This window comes from Rousettus aegyptiacus, unplaced genomic scaffold, assembly GCF_014176215.1.
Source record: "Rousettus aegyptiacus isolate mRouAeg1 unplaced genomic scaffold, mRouAeg1.p scaffold_m13_p_12, whole genome shotgun sequence".
NCBI lineage: Eukaryota > Metazoa > Chordata > Mammalia > Chiroptera > Pteropodidae > Rousettus > Rousettus aegyptiacus.
The window spans coordinates 83,380,576-83,397,069 of record NW_023416287.1 but is presented as its reverse complement, the minus strand read 5'-3'; positions in this window follow the sequence as shown (position 1 = coordinate 83,397,069).

Here is a 16,494-nt window from a genome sequence, read left to right as displayed (position 1 = left end):
AATATGGAACTAAAATTTGGTAGCTTTTCTCCCCGCCACCCTGTCCCTCGACCCACCATACAGCCAGGAGAAAATACTCATGTCTTTAAAATTCTTTTATCCAATTTTGTGGAACCGTATCTTGGAGAGAGCTAAATTTTTTAGTTTAAACGGGAGCAGAAGAGTTCGATAATCACGTCCCGTGGCTGATGGCACTCTCAGCACTGGTCCTGCAAAGCCTTCTGGGGTCGCGCTCATCGATGTCTTCCCTTCGTTTAAGATCGTTCCTTTTCTTTCATCTTTCCTCATCTCCCCTTCGCTCGTCGCCTCCCTCAAATTCCTCCTTTCCCCATATATCCTTTCACTGGTAGGTGTTCTCGTTTTGGGTAACTGTGTTTTTACTTTATACGAATGACTTCATACCTTAGACCTCCTGCTTCCACACGTCACTCAGTGCTACATTTGTACTATTTGTGGTGTTTACTGTGCTCATCTAGTCCGGAGCTTCTAACTGCTCTATAATTATTCACGACCATCTTAGGCTTAGCTATTTCCCGGGTGATGGACACATAAATGGCCTCCAGCACACAGAAACCCATGGAGACGAACTCCTCACGTGTGTCCCCATATAGACCTACGTGAGGATTTAACTCACATATACACTCCGATGAGTGGGACTTGCTGGATCATAAGGCCCACAAATACTGCATAAATCCCACCAGATTGTGCTCCAAAAGGGATGCTGGTTCCTATCTCTTCTTTGCATTGTCCAGCATCCTCATTTTTGATAGTTCATGGATGTAAAATGATATCCAATTATTGTTTTAATTTTCATATTTTTGTCAGTCAGCCATCTAAGTCCTCTGTAAACATTTAAATTTTCTGTTTGTATTTTGCCCATTCCTTAATGGATTTTCTTTTATTTGATTTTCAAGAGCTCCTTGTTATTCTATATATTTGTCCTTGTCTACCTGATTCGCTGAAATATTTACTCTCAATCAGTTATCTGTCAGTTCTTTATCTATGGTGTCTTTCATCAGATAGAAATCCATTCTTCTGAGCATGCAATTTTTGTTCTAATTTTTCAACAATCTTAGTTTAAGTCAAGACTGGCTACATAATTTGCAGGGCTAATGCAAAATGAAAATGCCAAGCCTCTTATTTAAAAATTATTAAGAATTTCAAGATGGTGACAGCAAATCCTACTTAAAGCAAGCATGGAACCCCCATTTAAATGTGGAGCCCTATCTGACTGCAAAGGCGACAGGCCTATGAAGTCAATCTTGGCTCTAATACCAAACCGTATGGTTTTTACTATTATAGATTTGTAGTATATTAAGTATCTGCCTTTAGTCTTTTTTATTTTTTGAGTTGAGCTACTTAGTTGTGGACCATTAATCATTTATACAAATTTCAGAAAATTTGTATTCAGAAAATTTTTAGAAGTCTCAGAAAATTTCAGAAATAATTTATTGAGCTCCTCAAAACATCTAACTAAAATACTGACTGATATTGCTTCAAGTTTATAAATTATACGGGGGGAAATTGACATAATTTTTGTATTAAGCAATCATTGGATAGCATGCAATTTATCTTTTTTTAACTTTTGATTAAGTTTATTGGGGTAACATTGGTTAATACAATTATATAATTTTCAGGTGTACATTATCTTTTGACATCTGTATAATCTATTGTGTGTTTACCACCCAAAGTCTAGTTTCCTTCAGCTACCATATATTTGATCCCCTTTACCCTACTTCACCCTCCCCCTAAACCCTATATTTGACCCCCTTTACTTCATCTACCTTGGATAGCATACAATTTCCTCAAATCTTCTTTTGTGACCTTACTTATAATTTTACATTTTTTTCTTAAAACAGATTATATAGACATATTATTAAATGAAAAAAAATCAAATTTAAGAACAATAAATATTTTTTAAATTTTGCAAAATAGAACAATATCTTTCTTGTAAATGGATACACACAAAGAAAATTCTGGAAAGTTCTAGAAAGTCTAGAGACACATTGATTGATAATAGCTGTTATCCAGGAAGGGGACTGAGAATGGATGAGGGAACAAAAAAGACTTGAGCTCTGTCTGTGTTGTTTCGATTCCTTTACAGTGAGAACAGATTCAGACATTACTTAGTAAATATAACACAGTAGCCCCCACCTTAACCTGGGGGGTACGTTAGCCAGGGGGTGGCTAAAACCGCAGAGTATTGAACCCGATATACATAACTATGTTCTTACCTTTCCGTGCATATCTATGATAAAGTTTAATTCACAAATCAGACACAGTACAAGATTAACAACAAAAACTAATATAACAGAACGATTATAAAAATAAATGTAATACGAATTATGTAAATGTGGTCTCTCTCTTAAAATATCTTATTGTCCTGTACTCATCTTTTCACTTAAAGGAAGGAAACACTTCGCGGCTTCTCCATGACATGACCGAACTGTTATCACTCTTGCACTTCGGGGCCATCATCAAGCAAAATCAGGGTGACCTGAACACAGCACTAATGCTAGGACAGTCGAGCTGATCGCGGAGACAGCCAGCCGCTGCATGACTGCCAGGCGGGAGGGTCTGCAGCGTGGAGACGCCCAGCAAGGCCGCATGAGATTTCGTCACACCACTCAGGATGGCCTGAAATTTAGAACTTATATAAACTGTTTATTTCTGGAGCTTTCGATGTCATATTTTCGAACTGAGGTTGACCACAGGTAACTGAAACCACAGAAAGCAAAACTGAGGATAAGGAGGGGCCACTGTGGACCGACAATAATGCATCGAACGATTGGAACGCAGCCAGCTCGCTCGCCCACATGTTGTCCACGCTGCTTTCGCCAGACAGGCATCCCCCAGCGATGCTGCAGGCGGGTTCCAGACCGCGGAAGTAAGGCACGTACGGCAATAAAGTGAGCTGTGATCTTTTCACTTGGGGGGCGGGGGGCCCTTGCCTGAAACTTGTAAAAAATGCAACATCTGCAAAGCACAAGAAAGCCAAGCAAAATAAAACGAGGTATGCCTGTATGGGAGTGAGTAGTTCCAACAGAGGCTATATGGCCCACAAAACTGAAAATATTTATTGTCTGGTCCTTTAGAGAAAAACTTTGTAGATCTCTGATCTAGAGCTGTGATTCTCAACCCTAGGCAAACATTAGGCTCACCTGGAGCATTTTTTTTTTTTACAATCCTAATGCCCAGGCCCCACCTTCACAAAGAGTGATTTTTATTGGTCATGAGTGGAGTTTGGGCATTAATTGTTTTTCAGAATTTCCAGGTGATCCTATGTGTAGCCAGGCTTGAGTGCTCTGATCTTCAGGATTAATTCCAGACTGAGCGTGGTTTCAAAGGCCCTTCGTGACCTGACCTGCCTCTCCAGGCTTATCCTCCCACGCCCACAGCCATTCCCCCTGCTCCGCAGTACGGGACGCACCAGGCCTGTACTTGTCTGCACTCTCTGCCTGGTATGTTCCTTCTTCCCATCTGCTTGGCAAGTGCTGAATCATCCTTCAAGCCTTGGCAGGATAGTCTCCCCCAAGAAGCACTGCAGGCTCTCACTTAGTGCATCACACCAAAAGGCGTGACTTGTTCACCTGTCTGCCTCCCATGTGACGGAAGGTCCCTGTCTTCATTCATAGATGTCTCCTGGGAGAAGCTCAATAAACATTTACTGAGTCGAAATAAACTGAAAAAAAATTATGTCTATTTGCCCCAAATCCAGTTCTACCAATGTATTTTGAGGTCCTCCCTTGTGTCAAGAAAAATAACACAGCAATTTTAAAAACTGAATGTATTTAGTTATAAATAGATTGAACGATTTCCAAATTCCTTCCTCCATCACTACCTGGGTATCCCTAACTCTGTAGCTTGAAAGTTAGGGATCTGGGACTGTGGGTTTGAAGGAGATAGAAATAAGAGAGGTGTCGATACTGAGTTTGTCTTCATCCTCAGGTCACAGTCTGAAGGATGAATGCAGGGGGATACCCAATTCCTCGCCAGAGAAGATCAAATTCTCATTCTCTTTCCAGCTGGTGTTTTGGTTTGTAAACTGGTTCTCTTGGATTAGATTTACGGTTTTCTAGCTGAGGTTATTTTGTATGCTATGCAAATTTTCAATTGCATTAGCTCCCTTTCCGATTATGAACTCAAATAGGCAAGTTGCCCTTTTCCTGCTTTGTCCTTTATTAGTTTCTGTCAAAAACCTGAGGTGTCTGGCCATGGGCACCATCCAAGTCAAAATCCATTGTGATTGTCAAGGAAGGGAGGAATAAAAAAAATTAATGATTAATCCTACCTGCTACTTCAGATCACATGGCAGTTGTTCCAAGTTTTCATTACCAAAAGATTAAAAACTCTTTTCGATTCTGCTGGACTAATTGGCAGACAAATTTTTTTCTAACATGATAGTAATGATATACGGATATTAAATGCGGTGTTGGTTAATATCCGAGTTTGAATAGAGAAAAGATCTTGGTCAATGGTCATTAATTTTAAAATATGGATGCACTTGTGCCATGAAGTTGAAGGGAGCAAAGCTTCTAGAATGCTAAGCCATAAACAAATCCTAAAAGTAACAACCATCTTCGGCATTAATAGCAAATAGTCTGGCCAACTGTTAATCTTGAACTTGGAGAACAAGAATAGCATGTGTGTTAGTTTCCTGTGGCTGATGTAACAAATTTCCACAAAAGCACAGAAGTTTATTTTCTCACAGTTCTAGAGGCCAGAAGGCCAAAATCAGCAGGGCTGCCCTCCTTCGAGAGGCTCCAGGGAAGAATTCATTCTGGGCCTCTTACAGCGTCCGGGAGCGGCTCGCATCCCTTAGCTTGCGGCTACGTCACTCCAATTTCTGCCTCTGTGGTCCCATCGCCTCCTCCTCTGTATGTCCCATTCCCCTCCGCCTCTCTCTTCGGAGGATACACGTGATTGAATTTCGGGCCCACCTGGATAATCCAAGATAACCTCCCCATCTCAAGATCTTTAACTTAATTACATCTGTAAAGTATAACATACAAGGTAACATTCGCAGGTCCCAGGAATTAGGATGCGGATATCGTGTTGGGGACCATGTGTCAGCCTATCACGGGATGGACATCGGAAATCCAGTTCGCCCAGAAATTCCAGTGGAGCCCATGGTGTCACCCTTTCTCTAGGGTAAGATTTTTTTTTTTTTTTTTTGGTTTCGGCATCTTTTCTGTTCCCAGCTCTAGCACAGGTAAAGTGGCTGGCCTTAAGTAAAATGTCCTCCAGACTGGGTGGCTGGGGAAAGAGGCTACGTTCTGAGATTGCAGATCAAGTAGATGGTTCTCCACTGGTGACGGGAAAACAAAGGCTCTTCTGGGGCCAGGGACTGGCCAGCCCCGTGAATGTCTCCTTTGGATTGCCTCCCATAAGCATAAACCACAGGCCTCGGCTTCCAGGAGAAGATGAGACACACAGACGGGAGACATGAAATCATCATTCCAGGAGATGCTCGATGAAACCCCAGGGAGTAAGTGATCAGAGCAGGAAGTTCAGCCACCTGGCCACCAGGGCGAGCTGAGGGACTTGGGGGAGGGGCTGGGGACGAGGGACCTGAAGGGTTAAGTACGCTTTTATGGAAAAAGTAGCTGCTTGGGGGAAGATTTCAAGGATGTTAGGAGATTAGAGGAAACAGGAAATGAAAAGCTTTGTAGGCAGCTTGGGAACCGGAGGCTTCCTCCCCCTCCCCCTCGTTCTGTCCGTAAGGAATAAAGTGCAGGAAAATGCAGAAATCATGTGAAAACACAGAAACCATGGGGTCTCAGTGTCTTGAGCACAGTTTTAATTCCATATAAATAAGCCTCCCCCGCAAGGCCTCTGCTGCAGACAGTGTCGGATGGGTCCGGCTGCTCATTATGAGACGGCAGGGGTAGGTCTGCTACTTCTCAAGAAAAATGAGTGCCAGGACCTGAGACTGATCGCTCTTTTTGGGTGTGTGTGTGTGTATGTGTGTGTGTGTGTGTGTGTCTTGTGTTTTTCATCTCAGATAACAAACACGCGCTGTTTTTTCATTCTAGAGGGTGTGTTTGAGAGGCTATCACTCTGTTTCTTGGAGCTCTCTTAACTTATTTCCACAGACTGGCCGGTTTAAAACAACAAAAATTTATTGACGGTGCTGGAGACGGGAAGTCCAGCATCAAAGAGTCAGCAGCACTGGTTCCTCTGGGCGGGCCCGAGGGAGACTGTCCCATCTCTCCCTCCTCCCTCGTGCTGGCGGCTGGCTATCCCTGGCGTTCCTTGATTTACAGATGCATCCCTCTGTCGTTACGTGGCATTCCTGCATGTGTCTATTTTCCTCTTATGAGGGCGACAGTCATTGGATTAGGGCACTCCCTACTCCAGTATGACTCCATCTTAATGTAGCTACATCTACAAAGACCTTATTTCGAAAAGAGGTCACAGCCAGAGGCACCAGGGGTTAAGGTTTCAATATATCTGTTTGGAGGAAACGGCTCAAGGATACGACCCTCTCCTAGTGGGTATTCTGGGATGCTACTCGTCAGCGTAGGAGGCCTGGCTGGGGAAGCTCTGGGCCTAAGTTAGAAGCAGCGGCTGCGTGCTCGGGGAAGGTACGAGAAGTGTACGGAGAGCTGAGATCCCTGAGCGGTTACAGTCAGAGAACACAGCAGCTCATGGCAAAAGACCTGCAGAAATATCCAACCAGATGTCCGACAGGACCAAAGAAATGTCCCATGGCCTCGGTGTCTCCTCTCGACAGCTTTTTTCCTACATTCTAGTCTCCCACTCTTTCAGTTCTATACACATATACCCAGTACCTGCAAAACAGGGCATAAACCATGAGCCTCAGCTTCCGGAAGCCCCTTTCCAGCGTAAAGATGGGACAAGATATCCAGAAGAAGAAACACAAAATCATTTTTCTAGAACATGTGTGATAAGGCCAAAAGGAGCAAGCATTGGAATTTTTATGAAAACTCCTGCAGATTTTCAGACGGGGAAACACGGCCTCCCCACTTCGCAGCTGAGGAAACTTGTTTGGCAAAGTGACCGTGGCTTGGGCGAGGCCAGTCACGCAGGTGGTTGTTGACCTAACCGGGACGAGAGCGCCCGAAGGACAGGGCGAGCAGGACTTGTATGGCTCCACCCTGTCCCTAAAACGTGATTAGTTTACGAGAAAAGTAGGATGAGCAAAGGAACACGTGCCTGGATGCCTGGAGCAACGTGCAGAGAGTCAGGTGGAGAGAGAAAGGGGAGGGGAGAGAGGACCGAGTCTCACTGAGGAAGGACATCTTGGACAGGGAACTGTCCCTGAATTAGAAAGAGATGGCTTTGAAGGCGGAAGTCGGTTAATACCATAGCAGTCAAGAAGAGAGAAAATTGAGGGGAAAAAAATGATTAATAAGGGGGGGAGGATGGCAGAAATCTTTTATGGCGCCATTTTCGTATATGGTGAGAGACCGAACGTATATGGTGGATCAAACTGAACCGGAAGCAGGGGAGCCAGACCACTGGCCTGAGCACTTTGGCAGTGAAGAGGGGGATAACATCAGACAGCGACCCAAGAGGGCGGCAAGATCAAAGCACACAAACATGATGGGTGTTGTTCCCTCTAAGATGTTGTCCGAGCATCCGTTACAGAGCACACGGAGAAGGACGGAGAAGTGGAACCTTATTTTGGAGCCATGTTGCTATCTTCGTCTTACCTGTAACATCTACACCCTCTTTCATGCATCCTCCCCACAGCCAGGTTAAGTCTCTGTAAGTCTCTCTCCTGTTCTAAGACAGCGGTGACTCTAGGTCCCTTCTGCAAGGCCAAACATCTCTGCCTGAATTTCCAGGATCCTGTCTCAACCTTATTCCGTAGACACCCCCCGCCCCGCTCCCCCTCCCGCCGCCGCCGCCCTGCTGAGCATCATCTCTATGCTTCGGATGGGCGGCGGAGTTTTAAAACATTATAATATCACATTTAATTTATTAGAAGGGCGTAAGAAGAAAATAAGAAACATCTATGCTCCCCTCACTCAGCTTATAACAATAAAACTTGACCCATCATTTGAAATCTGGCCTGTCGCGGGTTGCGTTCCCACCCTGACCACCCCCCACTCCGAGGCAACCTCTCGCTGAATTCGGAGGTTGCTCTCCTCAGGCATTCGCCCCCCGCATGCATGTCTCCCAGAGCAGCAGAGCGCCTTCATTTGCATTTTAAAAACTTCACGCACCGTATCTATTGTTCTGCACCCTTTTTCCTGACGTGTTTCTGCACATTCCCTCCATATCAACACATGCAGCTCTGCCTCGCTCCCTTTTGCTGCTCCTTTTCCCCTGTTGCTCTTGCTGCTGATTTGAGGCAGTAATTGAAAGTCCAGGCGTGGGAATCAGATGACCTGGGCTCGCATCCTGTCTCTGCCACTTATTTCAGGCAAAAATACTTTATATCTCTGAGGCTCAGTTTTTCATTTATAAAACGGAGATGATAAAAACACTCTCCCCACAGGGGAGAGAACCCCTGGACAGGGCTGGGGACAGTGCCTGCCATGAACAAGTGCTCTCTCTGTATTGACCCTTATGATTTTTCCATCCGCATGACTGTCAGGAAAATCATGCTGAGAACGAAGGCCAGAACCATGTCCTGGGCTCGGAAATCTGAGGCAAAATTTCAAAACAAGAATGTCGTGTGTTTGCTGATGCTAGATGGTAGAATGAAAATCAGTAAGAATAACTGGAAATAGCAGCATTCAGCTCTTAAACTAAGCGATTGTCATCTATCTTATTTATGTAAATCAGGCAAATCTTTCTTGGACCATTCATCTCGGGGACATTTTTCTTTTAATCAAAAAAAAAAAAAAAAAAAAAGAAAAGAAAATGCTAACATTTTTTAAAATACATAAATAAATGTAAAAAAAATGATTTTCAATTTCTTCAGATTCTACAGATGACACATCGTTGGTACCTGAATAGAGGACCTTTGAAGGCAAATAAAGTGTTAACTAGGCTGTGACTAATGGTGATAATATCTGATCACCAGGAGTCTGAGCCAGTCATTGTACCTTCTGGAGATTCTTGGCCAGCTTCTTTGGCCTGGGTTTGTCAGAATGTTCCCTGTCGATATCACCAAGTGTTGCAGCAAAACAAAATCGATTCCAGCGTGGGACTTGAAGATGGCTGTTGAATTCGCTGGATTTATCTTTCCCACCATTTCATTAAATATCGGGACATCTAATCCAGTGCCCAATGGCAATTACTTCAAACCTTGTGCTGTTTTGAATTACTCACTATTAGATCAAACTTCCGTTTACCTTTAGGATTACATTAAGCTACCGATTGTTTTCCAGTAGAAAACGAATGTGTTCAAAATGGACATGGAAATTGCTGCGATCGTTTTTCTGGCATCAGAAAGAGTGAATTTTTACATTTTTCCTCATCAGTGGTTTCCATCAGCATCGACAATAAATCACTCACCCAGAGAGGGTACCACACATTTCCTACCCCTTTCTGACGGGAAGGTATGTATCTCTTTAGTTACAAGAATAATTTTGGGCAATTAATAAAGGATAAATTATGGCAGCCTGAAATCATCTATATCACACGTAAAGCAGTCTGGCGACAGTCGAAATTCTGCCAGCCTGAACCAGCCCATTCACCAGCATGCTCCTCAAAATTTATTATCAAACATATAATGGGCATGACTCGTTCCCTGAATAATGAAGCAATTTATTCTCCAAAGCAGACTCACTGTCTAGAAAAAGAAATACCACAAGCTATGTCATACGACAATGAAATGTTATCAACTCCAATAATGGTAAACAGCATCATACAATTTATAAACCATTCTTGTCTTATTAAGGGGCTGGTCCTCAGAAGATGCCTTCTGGCTAGAATTGATAGCACTTCAATTGCCTTCTACAGGAAAAAAATTCCTTTTCCCTTCTCAATTTCCTGGCGCAGTTTGTAAATTGAGGCTCATCTCCTCCTCTCTATTCGGTTCTATATTTTGAACTCTCAAGAGTTTTTCCTAGAATACTCCAGCACGAACCTCAGACTGCCCCTCTGTTCACCTACCCAACAGGCCACGGAAACCAACTTACTTCTTAGAGCGTATTCTTTGGGCTCCACTGAATTCAGATCAGAAAGGAATTCATCAGTGTCTTGCATGCACTTGAGAGAAATATTTCTCGCAGGAGAAACAAAAGGTAATAGAAACTGAAAAGAAAGTAGACAAAATAGTAAAGTCAGGACCATCATTGTTGCTTAACCTGTCAGGATAAAGCTCCCCTCTTAGACAAAGAGTCTTATATATTTATGAAACACTAGTCTATAACACGTTGAGGGAAAATACGACATTGCTCACTCCTTAACATGCAGGAACAAGCTGCATCTCCTCAGCCGCCTGCAAAGCGGCCGAGATCCACAAACCATGGAAACCAATTTATACATAACTTGTTATTGTCGGGTAAAATCTCGCTGTAGAGATGAGGGCTGCTGACCACCTGGCTTCCATTAGTTATGCAGATTAACGTGGATAAGGCCAGATTTTCTCTGGTCAGATGGTCTTACGTAGATCTCTGGGTTTAAAAATATACCGAGAATGGTTGGAGGCAATATGGGGTTTTTCCCCTGGCACCATTATGAATCCGACCTATAAAACATTTGGAGAAGTGGTCAGTGAAGGAGAACTTCTCCGTGATCATCTGGATATTCCATGCATCTGTTCATGTGTTTGGCCTACTTGAAAGTCACATAGGTGTGGGAGTGATGAACTCCCCCACGGAAGGAGTGGGGTAAATAAGGACATCATCTCGTGGGGCTTAGAACACACATCCTGGGAAGGAAATGATGCTGCCAGAAAGCCACGGGGGACAGGGCTCATCTGCTTTAAGGAAACATGAAATGTGTGGGTCTGGATTCCTCAGGGTGTAAATATTTTCTTTCCAGAAAGGCCCTCTTTAAATAGCAGCCTCCCTAACTACATTTAAAATGTGATGCTAACCTTCTTTACACTGTGGGAACAAGTCCATACCTGGCCTGGGGTGGCTGAGACTCAGCTGGACTTCCTGTGGGTCACGGTTTCACAGTAGCCTCTAGCGTCCCAGACTTTGGTCTGAGTCTGTTGGGGCTGCTGTATCAAAATGCCAGACCAGTCCTCATAAACAGCAGAAATTTATTTCTTACTCTTCTGGAGGTTAGAAGTCCAAGATCAAGGCTCCTGCATGGTCACGTTCCAGTGAGGGCCCACTTCTGGGTGACTAAACAGAAAAGTCTCTAAAACTTGGATTTATTTCCAAGTCAGTTGTTGACACGGTGTAGTCATTGAAAATATAAAAACGTTTTGGAATTCAGTGATAAATACTCTATCTTTTGTCAAGTGGGAGAAAAAACATAGTGAGCAGAATATACACCCACATTTTAATAATTAGTATAAAAACCACCTACACTGATTTTAAAATACCACTTAAATAAAAAAGAAAATCTTACTTATGGGAAATTAATAATAGCGCAAGACTCTTCTACTATTTGTCCAAGCCCTAAGGGGGGGGGGAAAATTATCACTAATCAGGTTCAAGGAGATTCAGTTGTTGCTTTTTTCACGAAGACATTTTAACCACCTGTTTTATGCAAGGCACTGTGCGAGGCATAAAAATAGGACGTGAAAATAAACAACGCCTACCTTTCCTGAAAGCAGGCCTTTATCATTTCCCGAGGCAGCCGAGGCAGCCGCGCTCATCTTGCTGGCGCTAGTCAAGCCACGATCATTTTTTAGTCCCGTGACTAGCTCAATGGAAAGGAAAGCGCGTTAGGCCTCTCACCGCCGGGCAATGAATTTGAGAAAACAAGGATTTGTCTTTGCTGACAAGGAAAAGGATCGACCTGATAGGAAAATCGTAACTAACAGCTGCTGCTCGCAGGCTGCAGGATGGAAACCACGCCTCGTGCACCGCGAGGCAATGGAGACCACAGACGAGAAAGCAGGCGGAGGTGGTGGACAGCTCGGGACATTAATCCGGAAGCTGATGGCAGGCCATGAGCAAATACGCCTGAAATGTCCGGAGTGATAAGTGCTAGGAAGAAAAATCGTGCCGGGTAGAGTAATGTGCGTGGGCTGTAGCTGGAGGGGTGGGGTGGGGCACACGTCAGCAAAGTGACCCAGAAATTCTCTCTGAGCAGGTGACTTCTGAGCCAACCTGAAAGAAGTGAAAAGGCCCGCGTGGGGGTAATGGCGAAGGGGAAGGAAGTGCCAGGCCCTGTGGAGGGAAGGAGGGTGCGCACTGAGGGAACGGCCGGGAAGATGAGTGCGGTGAGCGGACGGGATGCAGGCAACGGAAGGTCCCCTGCGGTCTCAGAGCTACGGAAAGGCACACGCTTCCGTTTGTCTTGGTCTCTTCTAAAATACCTGATACTCTCAAGTTGCTGGGATGGGGTCTTATTCAGAGGCGAGCGAGAGTCTAAGCTTTGAAACATCCGGCCGTGACATCAGCACTCCCTGGGGCCACGACAGCTCAGTGGTTCCTGGAAGGCAGACTGATTCCCCAGGGGGCAGGAGGCTGAGGAATGTCCCCTGTCCTTTCCTCCCGCATCTTGGTCCTTCCCTTCCCCTGACCGGCAAGTGCAATTCACAAGGTAACTCTCCATCCACGGCCCCCACGATCATTGCCACCATGCACCAGAATGAATAAATTCAATCTGTCCCTGCTTCTTTGTATAATCTCCAGAACAGTCAAAGCAGGAGCATTGTTCTGGCCAAGTACTGGTCATCCTATGCCTGAGGCTAGGCTGCCAGGGGTCACCTTCCGGCTTCTGGAGCAAGAGGCAAGATCCATCTCTTGCTGAGAGTCATGCAATGGCAGAGTCCCCAACGCTGGAAGGGTATCAGACACTCAATTGACAAAATCATTACCTCTACTTAGGCGATGTCTTCTACTTTTTTCAAGAAAGGGTCCTTCCCTTTGACACACGCAGCTCTGCTTCTCCTGACTCTTGCCAGGATCACGCCATCCTCTCCGATCTATGCCTTCTTTGCTCTTTCATCAAATAAATGGTATTTATTCTCCAGAAATAACCAATTGAATTAAACTAGACTTGACCCGAAAATCAGACATAGTAGACTCTAACTACAGAGCTCGCCTAGATAAAAATAGTCTTGCGAAGGATTGCGTTTAGAAACAGACCTGCCTGGTAGTGTAATTTAGAAAAGCTCCAGGACAAGCAGCTTGCAATAAAGTAGCAAATTGAGTAATCAGTTCCTTTAAATGCTGTGAAACATTATAAATCATGCTGCTTGGAGTCAGAACTCACCTCATAGACTGAATTTAGGAACTAGTAAAGAGTATTTTTGGGGAAGTGCGCTTCTGTTTCCTTAAGTAAAAACAGCCACTAGAAAAAGGGTATAGGATAAACCCGGTGGGGTAATTAGAAAAGGTAAATGCGGACTGCAGAGTACCGTTTCCGGCTCACGCACAGCCTGTCTGTAGGGGATAAGGTGCATGTCGACAAGAAGATGGGGGTAGAGGAGGCGCCTCCGAAAGTGCGTTCTAGGCTGTCTGCCATCATCCCGTCTCCCCGTGGTATCCCAGACCCATCACGCATCCCTCCCTGTCCTGCTTTGTGCCCCATCGCTGACATTACAGGTCGTTCCTGGGGCCTCCTTGTCCTCTGGCTTTTATTTGGCTTTGGCTAGTGAAAGGCGCAGGCGGGAAACCTTTGAGCGTGATGAGACAGCTTCTCTGCCATGTCCCTCCCACACCCTCCCTCCTGCTCCCGGTGGCCCTGGCTCTTACGGAGAAGCCCCGTTCTGGGGCTCCAGCTCCGACGCCGCTCAGCAGGCCTGCTCCCCACCAGCGCTAGCCCCTGGGGGTCTCAATATCCCTGTTTCAGACCATGGCTCTGTATGCAGTCCTCTCCATTTTTTTTTTTTTAAAGTTAAACCTCTTTTAATGTGCTCTTTATGTCCTGCTAAGACCCTAATTCATTCAGGTTCTCATGCTGGGCACCCCCGATCTACCTCTCCAACAAAGGCAGCAAATGTGAATGAGCGAACTCCCAGAAAAACATAGGCTAAGATAATTCAAGTTCCATCACTCAATGAATTAAGAGCCTTGACTAAAATGTGCACCATAATCAACTGGGATAGTAGGGAGGCGGAAATGGATGACAAGAGAATTTTCTTTTTTATAAGACTGACAGTAGTCAAGTCTCCAACTCAGCCTCACACCCACCCAAACTACACGGACTGAAGCTGGGCTATTCCCAATAAGTGGTTTCAGAGTAATGATGACTATGGAAATAACAACTGGCTAGTCCAGAAGCTTCAAGTAGCTGGGAGAGATGCTCTTTGCAGATATTGAGTTTGCATCGCCATATCCCTAAGGTATATGTAATTAACTCTGTGGGGATGCTAAAGTCATAATTTCAAAAAGAAACTTGAAATAAACAAGAAAGTTCAAGTGTCCATTTAAATGAAGAATGAATGGTGTACGAACAGGAGCCCAGTTTTTAAGGTAACTATATCTAGGTTCCTTAGTTATATGCTTAAAATGAAGAGCTACAATCTGGAACCCTTATGGCATCGTGTGTATGTGTGTGTAACTAAATGGTATAGATAGCATTCCGCATTTGGTACACGCCTCTATTTTCAGACCCTTCTTTGGGTAGGTTAATGGTTCTTTTAAGTCGTATTTTATTTTGTGAAGTTCTTCAAACACATTTTCCTCTTTCAAGTAGCCATTAAACAAAAAAAAGTACTCACAGCATAACAAATATATTAATATGAAGTAATAATATATTAACCTTGGCCAAAGTTTTCAACAGAAAATTTCCCTGTCTGGTTAAAGACCCTGAGATAGAACTCATCAGCCCACTGGCCCTGGGGAGAAGCATCCACGAGAGCTTCGGGTGGGGTAACTGGTTGTTCTTTAGAATACTTACCGGAGTAGGAGTGAGGACTTTGCAGGAAGTGTGTCTGGGAGGAAGAAGTGGTCTCTACGGTGTGGTCTAAGCCCACGTTTTACTGTTGCTCATTTTGTTTTGATCTTTGCTGGCATTCTTCACGATGTATCACTATTACTCAAATATTAATAAAATAAAGTCATCCAGCCACACACATTCAAACAAAAACGTATCTTGCATGTATTTCTACGGCATCAGCTTCCCCATTAACCAGCTGTGATTTTTACTTGCATATTTCTGTTGAAGTAATGTCAACCTTGGAAAACATCTATTTAAGAAATCACTTGGGTTTGAACTTCTGATGAGACTTATCCTTTGTTTCTCTGTATCCCAAGGCATGAAATCGTCTTGACGCTGCTTCTGAAATTCTACCTGCAACTGCAGCCTCTTCTCAAGTCTACTCCCAGCACCCTAGGTCAAGTCCTCATGCCCATATGTATTAGCACCGTAGGCACAATGATTTCGACTTTATTCCTGTGACAGTCATTTATGCTGCTCAGGTATTTTCAGCCTTCAACCTTCTGGGCATGTGGGAAGATTGCACTTCCTGGCCTCCTTGTAATTAGGTGAGACCATGTGACTGGTTTCGGCCACGGAGGTGTAACAAGTGACATCTGCCACTTCTGAAACAGAGTGCCCTTTCCTCTGCCACAGGAACCAGCAACTTTTGTGACAGTGGGTAAGGGGACAAGGGAGATTTGGAGCCCTGGCTCCAGTCAACCCTCAATGAACATCAAATGTAAGAAATATGTCTCCTTGTCATAGCCGTTAAGATTTAGCGTTGTCACCACAGCATAACCTAACTTATTCTGATTGATACACTCTCCTACCATCCATCCTAAACACTGTCACCAATTAATCTGGTTATGTCACTCTCCTGTTCAAAGAAATCTCTATCGGAGTACAGACAGCTTAGTCCACCATTCAAGGCTCTTCGCGACTTGACCCGAGCCTTTTCTGTCAGCCTCAGCAACCACTTCCCCACCAAGGAGAGGGGATGGGACTTCCTGAGAATTCATGAGCATATCCCAGGTTTCCGCCTTTGGTCTGACTGTATCCTGTTTCGTAAATGCCCAGGCAACCACACACAACATCTACAACTAACAAAGAAGGTGTGGAATTCACAAGTCCCAATGTGGATTTTTGCTCAGCATTCGCATGTACCTGAAACATTCATGTCCTTGTTAATGGCTAAGCATTTTCCACAGTGGCCCTTCCCAATATTGTCCCCACTTTCTGGAACTATCAAACTTGTTAGATCTCATTTTGTCCCTCTAATCGCTTTCACGTATTTCATCTCCTGATCTCTGATTCCAGGTACCAGTTTCCTGATCTATCTATCTTCTAGTTCACCAATTCTCTCTTCAGCTCGACCACCCAGCTTTCCTCACGGGGTTACAACATCCTGTGCTGTTTTTCTTCTCTGGGTTGCAATTTCTTCATTTTGTGCCTCTGGGCATTTTTAAAAACTTTCTTGGACGTTCAAGTAGGCATTTAACCGATGCTAATTTCATATTACCAAGCATTTCTGGATATTTAAGAGTAGACAGATTTCCAGGTTTTTGTATAAAAACTATA